This window comes from Myxine glutinosa, chromosome 3 (assembly GCF_964187855.1).
Source record: "Myxine glutinosa chromosome 3, kmMyxGlut1.1, whole genome shotgun sequence".
Classification (NCBI taxonomy): Eukaryota; Metazoa; Chordata; class Myxini; order Myxiniformes; family Myxinidae; genus Myxine; species Myxine glutinosa.
Window position 1 is genome coordinate 110312660 of NC_136263.1, and position 12227 is coordinate 110324886.

Below are 12227 nucleotides of genomic sequence, written 5' to 3' on the forward strand. Positions count from 1 at the left end.
CTCCCCCCAGGTCTTCAAAACAGCTGTTCACCACCATCTCTTATCTTCCCCCATCCCAAACCTTGATCTTTTCTACCCCCGTTAAGTCACCCCAGATTCACTCTTTTGAAATACCGACTTCTTTCCTGGAAGTCCTAGCAGTGTCCATGTGTTTTATACCTCTTCCGCCCCCCTACTCCGCCCTTCCCATGCCTCCTCCCCCCAAGCCCTCTCCCTCCCACAGATCTTCCGTTGTCCCTGTTCTCTATTGTTGTACTTGAGTGCTTCCCTCACTCTCCCCATCTTGTCTCCCGCTCCCTTTATTATATGTTTTATGTGTCAGTTTGTTTTTTTGTGATTAATGTTAGCTCTTTCACGAGCCTCTATCTTGCATACAAAAAGATCCCTCCCAAAAAACAAACAAAGAAGAAAAACAAACGGACTCAAATGCAATACCCTCTCCTCAGGCGAGGGTAACAAAAAAGAAAACGATCGAAGTGAAAAGTGAGGACTCCTTTTCAGCCTGAGTTATCGCCAGGCCCCTCCGGTGCCCGGCGATGACATAATGCAGCGCCTGCGGATGGAATAGGAAAGGAGTGGTGTACAAAAAGAAACCTAAACATTCAATATTGGAATCCTGGTAGCTTAACAGTTAAGGTGGCTGGCTTAATATCATAGGTTCTTGACTTTGACACCCTTTCGTGCCGTTAAATACCAGCAGGTGGGTGACTCTGCCCGTCATCCTTCCGAGGTTGGCAAAATGAGTACCAGCTTACTAGAAACAAGAGGAACAGTCATGCTCCCAGCAATGATTTTTTGATGCAATGATCCCAGCAATGATTTTTAGCTCTTTCACGAGCCTCGATTCAGTATCCAAAAAAAATAAATAAATAAATAAATAAATGATGTAACCAGCAGCTACAAGCTGCATACGAAATAATATCTATAATAATAAAAGGCAGTGTCCGTCCGTCCGTCCGTCCATCTGTCTGTCGGTCTCCTCCATAACTCCAAAAAAACCATGAAATCTAGTGGCCCCAAACTTTGCATGCATATACCTGAGCCTCCTACAGATTGTAATGATGAAAACTGGGTGTTTGGGTGTGTTACAACACCATTTTTGAAGATGATTAACGAGGTGCTCATAACAAAAAACCTGAAAAAGCCTTGCCAATATAGCGGCCCGCCATCTTGGTCAGCCCACTGCCACTCACTGGGTTCTTAAGCCGCCATTTTGTTTTGGCCTATTGAAACGTCCCTTGCCTTGGAAACATGATTGATTATCATTATATAATTAAAACATATCATCAACATTTGGATTCAGATATGACGATTGGATCCTGTAGACTAAATAAATGATTGAAAGCTTGTTTGCTTTTCCTTGTAATTCATTCTCATTTTTATGCACAAGTCACTCGACATGTCGATATTTAATAGTGACTTTTGGGTCTCACTTTGGGTTTCGTTGAACATTGCCAAGACTATTGAGCGATATGGATTTCGTTTGTTTGGTTGAACGACCGTGATGATGGATAGACGACGGAAGGAGTAATCATCAACCGGACTTCATTTACACACGTCTTTGCATTTTAAATGTGATTGAGATTTATTTTGTTGTGGTTTAAACATCTGCATCACCGGATTTAAAGGCTTCAAACTTCGACCTTCGAACTACAATCTTCATAACCAGCACATTGAAGGGAATAATCACCACAGAAGCAAAGGGCCACATTCCCCACAACTATAGCTACAAATGCCAAAGGGCGCAAGAAACCAACACAAACAAATTGCACATTAATAAGAAAAAAAACCTCACAAGGGTAGGAAGGGTCACAGATCTCTACTGCTTGTTCAAGATGGCGGTTAAAAAGCGGTTGCTTCAGCATATAATAGCGGATAACATGTCAGAGTTCCATAAGTTATTGTTCCTTGGTGGGGCAGGCCAATCTCTATTCATATTTGATTTTAAAAGTGCATTACCAAAATTGCGCAGAGCTGTTTGAGCCTCTCAGAAAGAACAGGAATACTGATTAACTGATAAATATCTCTGTAAGGTTTGGTTCTACAATAATCACGAGACAAAATCATACGAAACACTTTCCGTTGCAATTTCTCCAATCATTCCCTCTGGACTTTACTTAAGCCACATAACCATGCGGGTAAAGCAAACTCCAAAGTGGATCTAACATACTGTATATGCTCCGTTATTAAATCAGAAACAGGGATATTACATCTCAGGCGCCACAAAAAGTAGAGTTTTCTTTCAGAGTCTTTACACATGGCCTTGACTTAAGTGTCCCATTTGAAGTTTTCTTGCATATGGATGCCCAGCAGTTAAAGGAATATGTTTGGTTAATAACTGAATCTCCAATGTGAAATCTTGGCATATCTGCCTGGAGTTTTCGAATACATCAATAAACAATAACGACTTGCCTTGGCATTTGCTTGGCTCAAGCTTCCTGGTGTTTTCGATGACAATTATTTTAGGCAGTCAGGTTGCTGCTGCATACAACTAGTTTGTTCAATGTCACTATAAGTTTGACACAAAGTCATGTCGTCAACATACTTATAGTGTGAGACTTGGGGCCTACCAGAAACAGTCATTTATCATGGCTAAGAAAGCTATTGGACCCATTTCTGTGCCTTGCGGAACCCCGGCATTTGTTGTTTCCCATGTGGAAACTTCCCCATTGTAGCGTACAGCTGGGCTTCGGTTGGATAAAAAAACCTCACACATCCATGGGATAATGGATGGTCTTGCGCACCAAGAATAATTAAGTATCAACAACAATATGGTGGCTAACTCGATGAAAGGTTTTAGGCAAGTCAGCAGCAACCAAAACTGAGGAATGTTTAGGTTTATTTGTTCCCTTAAAAATCAGTTGGTCAGTTGATTGTTATTAGTTCCCATGAGGTTTATCATCCAGCATTTTAAGTAAACAGCGGGTTGTAGTCAGACCCTTAAGAGAACCAAACTGTTAAATACCAATAGATTTCCTGATGTCCTCAGATGTTCAATTTACAACAAGATCTTCAATTTTTTTTGGGAAAATAAGCATGTGAATGAAATTGGAAGCAAATTATCAAAATTCAGTGGTTGAGACTTACGAACTGGTATCAATTCAGCAGATTTATAAATTTTAGGTAAAGCATCTTCATGAAGTGAGCAATTGAATATTTCAGAAAAATGGAGGTACAATTCATATACAAGTTCCATCTGGCAATCCCTGCTTGCAATCCCTGACAGTTAGCCTGTGTGAATCATCAATTTATGTGTCATTGAGATTGCTCCCTCACAATAGCCAGAGAGATATTGGCTTTGGCAAGAAAGTGGTCCGAAGGGCCAACATGGGCTCAAGAGGAACAGAAGAGATTGGATGGAAGGTCAGCCATTACTAGTTCCAGTGGGGAGGATGTACCAGTTGCAAAAATCTGTGTTGGGAAGTTTACCGATTGGGTCAGACCGAATAAGTCGCGGAAAAGGCCTTTGCAACAAAGCCATGGCTGCTTGTTGTCGAGCTGACATCCAGCCAGCCGGGACAGTGACGGTTGAAATCACCACAGGTGAGGAACAGAGCTTGAAACACACACACACACACACACACACACACACACACACACACACACACACACATACACACACATACACACACACACACACACACACACACACACGGAGAACTCTGTTCCACCTTCTGAAACCCACAAATGAAGATAACAACCAACAACACACAAACACACACACAAAGGTGAGTTGATATCAATATTCAACTAACGATGCAACCTTCATTAGTGACTCACCTCCCTTTGACCCTTAACCATTGATGATCGACAGTAACCCCTTTTTGATAATCCGACCATGATCTATGACTCAGCCCCTCTTCAAACCATCATCCCACCCAACAATATATATATATAATATATATATATAACTTCCCTCCACCCTCACATCCCAAGCTTGGTTTTAAAAGGGTTAACTTCCATAATGTCGGATTTGCTTTGCTTCCGACGATGGATAACACGATGACACGATCAAACGACGATCGTTTGATAAAACTACTCGCATAACCTGTCTTGGGCAGATCATACCTCCAAAATGTCCTCCAAAGGCAGCTTCCACATCGGAATTCTCTGAAAAGAAAACTCCTTCCTCTGCTGTCCTCAACCTATTATTTGGAAACAGAAATCTAGGCTCATGTCGGAGCTGAACTTACAACGTTGTACAAATCCCCAATTTGGACAGGTGCTGCTGCTTCCTATCTCTCCCTACTTGAAGCCCTGGAATCTATGGCCCTCAGTGTTATTGGAATCTTGGATCAGGAAACTGATAGACAGGTCTGTGACCTTGTAGTTTTTTAACCTGCTCTATTGTTGCCTTGCTCATCCTGTCTTTCATCCCTCCACACAGCCCCTCTACCTTCAGGTCACACTTTTGCACTGTCAGGGACCCTTTTATTGGTATCCTCCCCAAGTATAAACTTACCACTCACCTTTTCTTTAATACCCCTCATCTTTCACCTGTAGAATGTCTTTGTAAGTCTATTGTCTCCAGCTCGTCCCAATAGGATTTCAGGTCAAGCGTCTACTGCCCACCTCATGGTGTCCCATTTCCAAGGATGAGCTTTAATATACCCACTGACACCCTGTTCCCACTCTTCTCCTGGAATTACTCTCATTTTTGTATGTTTAATCTTTCTTCTTGTCCCACTGTTTCCCCTTTGTCCCATTTTGTATGGTAATCTATTGCCCCCGATTATTCTGCACTTCCAAGAGCTTCCATACATGTATTTTAATAAATTAATAAAAAGAATGTGGCAGCTGTCGTGTAAGGAAAGTGATAAAAATTTAATATTATTGCTCTGTGTAAATCCAAATGGTATTATTGTTGCTGTTGTGTGAAAATGTTATCCCTTCTGTCAATTAAATCGTTAAGCTGGCATCGGTGATCTTGAAGGCAGACTTCCTTGAATAGAGATTCCAATTATCAGCTAGACTTCTCTGAAGGCACACACACAAAAATATTATCTTGGAAATCAAAGTTTGTAAAAGCATTTATACTTGAGAGCAAATTAATTTAATTTCAAAAATATTTGCTTTTCAGGCTGCCAAGGCTGAAAAACGATTCAAGTCTAGAGCGCATTCAAAGTAACAAGTTTTATGACTTATTTTGTGATTAATTGAAATACAATTGCTTACAGTGTCTTAGGCTCACATGACGAGCACACACACACACACACACACACACACACACACACACACACACACACACACACACACACACACCTCGTTGGCAGCGAGAACTGAGCCGTGGTGGCAGCTTTGCTGGTAGAGAGCGACACCCATAATTGTGCTGATGGACATGCGTTTGGGACGTGACCTGGCGACCTGGCCTTGCCTTGCGGCTTGCTGGGTTTTGCCAACTCCATCCCGTCAGGGAGGGAGGAGACCAAGATGGATGACATCGGGAGGGAAGACCGGGCGTACATGGGCGTACCCCAGAGGCCACTTCAAGAATGACTGAGGGGGGAAACGGAGCGCAGGTGTTGGTTCATATGCAGTGTGTGGCTGATTGCCTGTATCATTTTCTGGGGGCGCGACTGTGCCACTGATGCAATGTCCTCCATTACCAGTCAGATGGTATTCATTTTGCCGATGCGGGAAGGATGACAGGCTGAGCCAACCCACCTGGTCTTAAATTAACGAAATGGTAGGGGCTCAAACTCAGGACTCTAAGATCTAAAGCCAGCCACCTTAACCGTCAAGCCAACACCAAATCTGGAGCACAGATAAGGAGATGGGATCCATGAGTTGTGGATTGCTGGGCTGAAGCCCACAGGCTTTTAGTTAGACTCTCGAACACAAAAGATTTGACCTACACAGAGTAAAGATGATAATGGTCGAATGCAATAATGTGGATTCTTGCATTGCCCAAGATGGATTTAAGGGATCCTGGCGCCTTGAAAAGGGGCACGAAAATCGGTCTTAATTAGAGGTTAGCGCACAAGGATATAATTCTCACCTCATGATAGATCTCAGCATCCTGTCCAAAAATATGCATCATAAGAACATATTACTGTAGACCGAAGGGGTTCAAGAATGGCCCTAATTAGCATTAATTAGCATTTTAATTAGACCTTCGAGCCCAAGCATGACATTTAGGGCAAAATATCCTCCAGTCTCATACAAGTCAGAATCAACCACGTAAGAACGATTTCATGTAGATCGAAACTGATCAAGAAGCCATTTTCGCTAATTTGTGACCCAATTAAGCATTTAATTTAAATATTTTAGCCCAACTTATATTCTTGATAAAAAGATAACTTTGATCTCCCCGATCAAGAATATGTATCATAAGAACATATTACTTTAGGCCGAAGGGGTTTAAGAACAGGCCTAATTAGTGTCAATTAGGGTCCCAATTAGACCTACGAGCCCAAACATGAAATTGATGGCAAAATATCCTCTGGTCTCATATCAGTCTGAATCGACCACGTAAGAATGATTTCACGTCGATCAAAACTGATCAAGAAGCCATTTTCGCTAATTTGTGACCCAATTAAGCATTTTATTTAAATATTTTAGCCCAACTTATATTCTTGATAAAAAAGATAACTTTGATCTCCCCGATCAAGAATATGTATCATAAGAACATATTACTTTAGACCGAAGGGGTTTAAGAACAGGCCTAATTAGTGTCAATTAGGGTCCCAATTAGACCTACGAGCCCAAACATGAAATTGATGGCAAAATATCCTCTGGTCTCATATCAGTCAGAATCGACCACATCAGAGCAATTTCACATTGACCGAAACTATTTAAATAGCACTTTTTGCTAACTAGATAACGAAGTATTTCCCTAAACATGCCAGGCCATTCCTGCTGATTTCAGCCATTGAAGCCTTTATATTCCCACGAAAGGAGGACATTGAGGAGAGGGACCTGGATGTGTTGCTATTGAGAAGGATTACTCAGACCTGGATGTGTTGGTCGGAAATAACTTGTCAATGTGTGAATCCTCACACTCTCTAATCTTAATGTGTTGTTGTGAAGAAGTTCTCAGCTCAGTAACAAAATGACAGGTAAGCAATGTGTGAATTTTCACTCCCTCAGATGTCACCGGACCATTTTGTTTCTCTGATGCGATGTGTTCCCTGCCATATGTTTCACCTTTTTTATTAACTTTACCGCCTCCCCGTGCAATAAGTCGTCATGTTTATAGTCTCTCATCAGTTTCAATAGTAGCCGGAGAAGAGATGGCATTGAAAATTGAAGAGCGTGAAACCCAGGCTGATACAGGTGGGACACAGGAGAGGGAATGTTCGGAGGTATATGGGAAATGTTTGTTAAATGAGGACCTGGATGGCTGTCTGGCCTGTGTGGATGCCAGAATGCACCAGCAGGGGGAGGAATTGGAATTTGTGCAGCACCAGGGCGGGGATTTGGAGCAAGAAGTGGAGGATATATTGGAGGCCTGTGTAATGGAACCAGAGCGGGCGTTTGTTGATAAAGACCTGTTGGGGCCGCAATTGACTGGGAATGATGAGAATGATTTGACACAGGAGCGGACGAGCCCTTTGGACAACACCATCGAGGAGGAGACTGCTCGGGTCCAACAGAGTCTAGGAGATGAGGTAAATAGGTCCGTCAAATATCCCCAGGAAAAGATTAAAACAACCGAGGGGACCTTCACCACGAACAACAATTGGGCACTGGAGGCTCCAGAATTGAAAATTGAATACCCAGTGGGAGTCGTCGGGGGGGTTGGGGAGGGGGGGGTGTTTTGGGTCTGAGCTGGATTCGGACATGGAGGAGTCGAGATGTCGGTATTATGCACACACATATTATACTTGACATGTTGTATTGTATATTATGTACACACAGGAGACAATGGACAAACCAACACGAGATAAGTTTCAAAATGTAATTTATTAGCACTGTCCTAGTTACCTCCAAATCTCACATCCAGTGTTAAAGTTTCAGCACTTTTTTTTTTTTTTAACGATTTTTCCGTTAACACCGTTCAAACTTTCAGAGTCAACATCCTTACTATCTAAGCAAGTTGTTCTGCTCATGAAAACAGTTTGAGAAATCAAAATTGGCTCATTTCCCCAGTGCTGCCACCATTATAATATGCGAGGCCAAAACCTGTTAGTCACAGCTGTCTTTCATGCTTACCAAAGAAAACTCCCAGATATTAAAGCCTGGCACATTCTCACAGCTTACCCTGTTTAACCAACCATTATAAGCATATCAAACGAGCATTTCCACGCAATCCAATACATATTGCAGATGGACAATTATCATTATGTAGTTATAATCTTCAAGGAATGTATTAATGAATAAACATTAACGAGTAATGGCATTTTTTAATCATTAATTAAGGAAACTCTACAAACTAATTTGTTCATTTTCCTCCCTTTTTCTACACCCCAGTCTCAAATCTTGTTCCAATATTTCACTCGACAAAATCAAAATGGCTGACACCCTTCACTCGTCCTTGGGCTGTCCATAGCCAGCATTTGAATCTCAACCAAATTTGAACAGTCTTCCTGGTGTTTCATTCATCAGAAGAACGTCAAACCGGATGTCCTGATGGCGAGCATTAGTTGGTGTGTCAAACCGGATGTCCTGAGAGGCGAGCATTAGCTGGTATTACAAACCGGATGTCCTGATGGTTAGCATTAGCTGGTATTACAAACCGGATGTCCTGAGAGGCGAGCATTAGCTGGTATTACAAACCGGATGTCCTGAGAGGCGAGCATTAGCTGGTATTACAAACCGGATGTCCTGATGGTTCGCATTACTTGGTATTTCAAACCGGATGTCCTGAGAGGCGAGCATTAGTTGGTATTTCAAACCGGATGTCCTGATGGTTCGCATTAGTTGGTATGTCAAACCGGATGTCCTGATGGTTCGCATTAGTTGGTATTTCAAACCGGTTGTCCTGATGGCGAGGATTAGTTGGTGTGTCAAACCGGATGTCCTGATGGTTCGCATTAGTTGGTATTTCAAACCGGATGTCCTGATGGCGAGGATTAGTTGGTGTGTCAAACCGGATGTTCTGAGAGGCGAGCATTAGTTGGTATTTCAAACCGGATGTCCTGATGGTTCGCATTAGTTGGTATGTCAAACCGGATGTCCTGATGGTTCGCATTAGTTGGTATTTCAAACCGGTTGTTCTGAGAGGCGAGCATTAGCTGGTATTTCAAACCGGATGTTCTGATGGTTCGCATTAGTTGGTATGTCAAACCGGATGTCCTGATGGTTCGCATTAGTTGGTATGTCAAACCGGATGTCCTGATGGTTCGCATTAGTTGGTATTTCAAACCGGTTGTCCTGAGAGGCGAGCATTACTTGGTATTTCAAACCGGATGTCCTGAGAGGCGAGCATTAGTTGGTATTTCAAACCGGTTGTCCTGAGAGGCGAGCATTAGTTGGTATTTCAAGCCGGATGTCCTGATGGTTCGCATTACTTGGTATGTCAAACCGGATGTCCTGAGAGGCGAGCATTAGTTGGTATTTCAAACCGGATGTCCTGAGAGGCGAGCATTAGTTGGTATTTCAAACCGGATGTCCTGATGGTTAGCATTAGTTGGTATTTCAAACCGGATGTCCTGAGAGGCGAGCATTAGTTGGTGTGTCAAACCGGATGTCCTGAGAGGCGAGCATTAGTTGGTATTTCAAACCGGATGTCCTGATGGTTAGCATTAGTTGGTATGTCAAACCGGATGTCCTGAGAGGCGAGCATTAGTTGGTGTGTCAAACCGGATGTCCTGAGAGGCGAGCATTAGCTGGTATTTCAAACCGGATGTCCTGATGGCGAGGATTCGTTGGTGTGTCAAACCGGATGTTCTGAGAGGCGAGCATTAGCTGGTATTTCAAACCGGATGTCCTGATGGTTTGCATTAGCTGGTATTGCAAACCGGTTGTCCTGATGCTTCGCATTAGCTGGTATTGCAAACCGGTTGTCCTGAGAGGCGAGCATTAGTTGGTATTTCAAACCGGATGTCCTGAGAGGCGAGGATTAGTTGGTGTGTCAAACCGGATGTCCTGATGGCGAGGATTAGTTGGTGTGTCAAACCGGATGTTCTGAGAGGCGAGCATTAGCTGGTATGTCAAACCGGATGTCCTGATGGTTCGCATTAGCTGGTATTGCAAACCGGTTGTCCTGAGAGGCGAGCATTAGTTGGTATTTCAAACCGGATGTCCTGATGGTTAGCATTAGTTGGTATGTCAAACCGGATGTCCTGAGAGGCGAGCATTAGTTGGTATTTCAAACCGGATGTCCTGATGGTTAGCATTAGTTGGTATTTCAAACCGGATGTCCTGAGAGGCGAGCATTAGTTGGTATTTCAAACCGGATGTCCTGATGGTTAGCATTAGTTGGTATGTCAAACCGGATGTCCTGAGAGGCGAGCATTAGTTGGTATTTCAAACCGGATGTCCTGATGGTTAGCATTAGTTGGTATGTCAAACCGGATGTCCTGAGAGGCGAGCATTAGTTGGTATTTCAAACCGGATGTCCTGATGGTTAGCATTAGTTGGTATTTCAAACCGGATGTCCTGATTGCTAGCATTAATTGGTATGTCAAACCGGATGTCCTGATGGCTAGATCATGTGATCTAGATCCGTGATCTTGTATTGGAGTTTGCATGTGTGTGCACACTATATATTTAAGGTACCATGACAGTACCTTATATATAAGGTAAGATGTGCATGAGTTAATGTGTTATCATATCATGGAATGTATGATGGGAGTTTTCGCTGTGTGCGATAATATATTAAATCCTCTTGCAGGTAAAGTTTGAATAAGTGATGTTGCATTGATGGGTTGATTGACTGCCTGGAAGCAACTGAGGTTGTGGATCAATGATGTCGGTAATCTACTGATGTGGATCCGTGACTGAGGTTGTGGATCTACTAATGTAGGTAATCTACTGAATGTGGATCCGTGACCGAGGTTATGGATCTACTAATGTAGGTAATCTACTGATGTGGATCCGTGACCGAGGTTGTGGATCTACTAATGTAGGTAATCTACTGATGTGGATCCGTGACCGAGGTTATGGATCTACTAATGTAGGTAATCTACTGATGTGGATCCTTGACCGAGGTTGTGGATCTACTAATGTCGGTAATCCACTGATGTGGATCCTTGACCGAGGTTGTGGGTCTACTAATGTAGGTAATCTACTGATGTGGATCCGTGACCGAGGTTATGGATCTACAAATGCAGGTAATCTACTGATGTGGATCCATGACCGAGGTTATGGATCTACAAATGTAGGTAATCTACTGATGTGGATCCGTGACCGAGGTTGTGGATCTACTAATGTAGGTAATCTACTGATGTGGATCCATGACAGAGGTTGTGGATTTACTAATGTAGGTAATCTACTGATGTGGATCCATGACTGAGATTGTGGATCTACTAATGTAGGTAATCTACTGATGTGGATCTGTGACCGAGGTTGTGTATCTACTAATGTAGTTAATCTACTGATGTGGATCCGTGACCGAGGTTATGGATCTACTAATGTAGGTAATCTACTGATGTGAATCCATGACCGAGGTTGTGGATCTACTAATGTAGGTAATATACTGATGTGGATCCGTGACCGAGGTTATGGATCTACTAATGTAGGTAATCTACTGATGTGGATCCGTGACCGAGGTTGTGGGTCTACTAATGTAGGTAATCTACTGATGTGGATCCGTGACCGAGGTTGTGGATCTACTAATGTAGGTAATCTACTGATGTGGATCCATGACAGAGGTTGTGGATTTACTAATGTAGGTAATCTACTGATGTGGATCCATGACTGAGATTGTGGATCTACTAATGTAGGTAATCTACTGATGTGGATCTGTGACCGAGGTTGTGTATCTACTAATGTAGTTAATCTACTGATGTGGATCCGTGACCGAGGTTATGGATCTACTAATGTAGGTAATCTACTGATGTGAATCCATGACCGAGGTTGTGGATCTACTAATGTAGGTAATATACTGATGTGGATCCGTGACCGAGGTTATGGATCTACTAATGTAGGTAATCTACTGATGTGGATCCGTGACCGAGGTTATGGATCTACTAATATAGGTAATCTACTGATGTGGATCCTTGACCGAGGTTGTGGATCTACTAATGTAGCTAATCTACTGATGTGGATCCGTGACCGAGGTTGTGGATCTACTAATGTACGTAATCTACTGATGTGGATCCATGACCGAGATTGTGGATCTA

The 12227-nt window shown here is 42.7% G+C and overlaps 1 protein-coding gene across 2 annotated transcripts in view; it reads right to left on the reverse strand.

The window, feature by feature from the left end:
• The window catches only part of SYT1 (synaptotagmin 1), a 730486-nt gene that overhangs the window by 517630 nt on the left and 200629 nt on the right, over positions 1-12227 (reverse strand). The gene's annotated exons all lie outside the window — the stretch shown is intronic.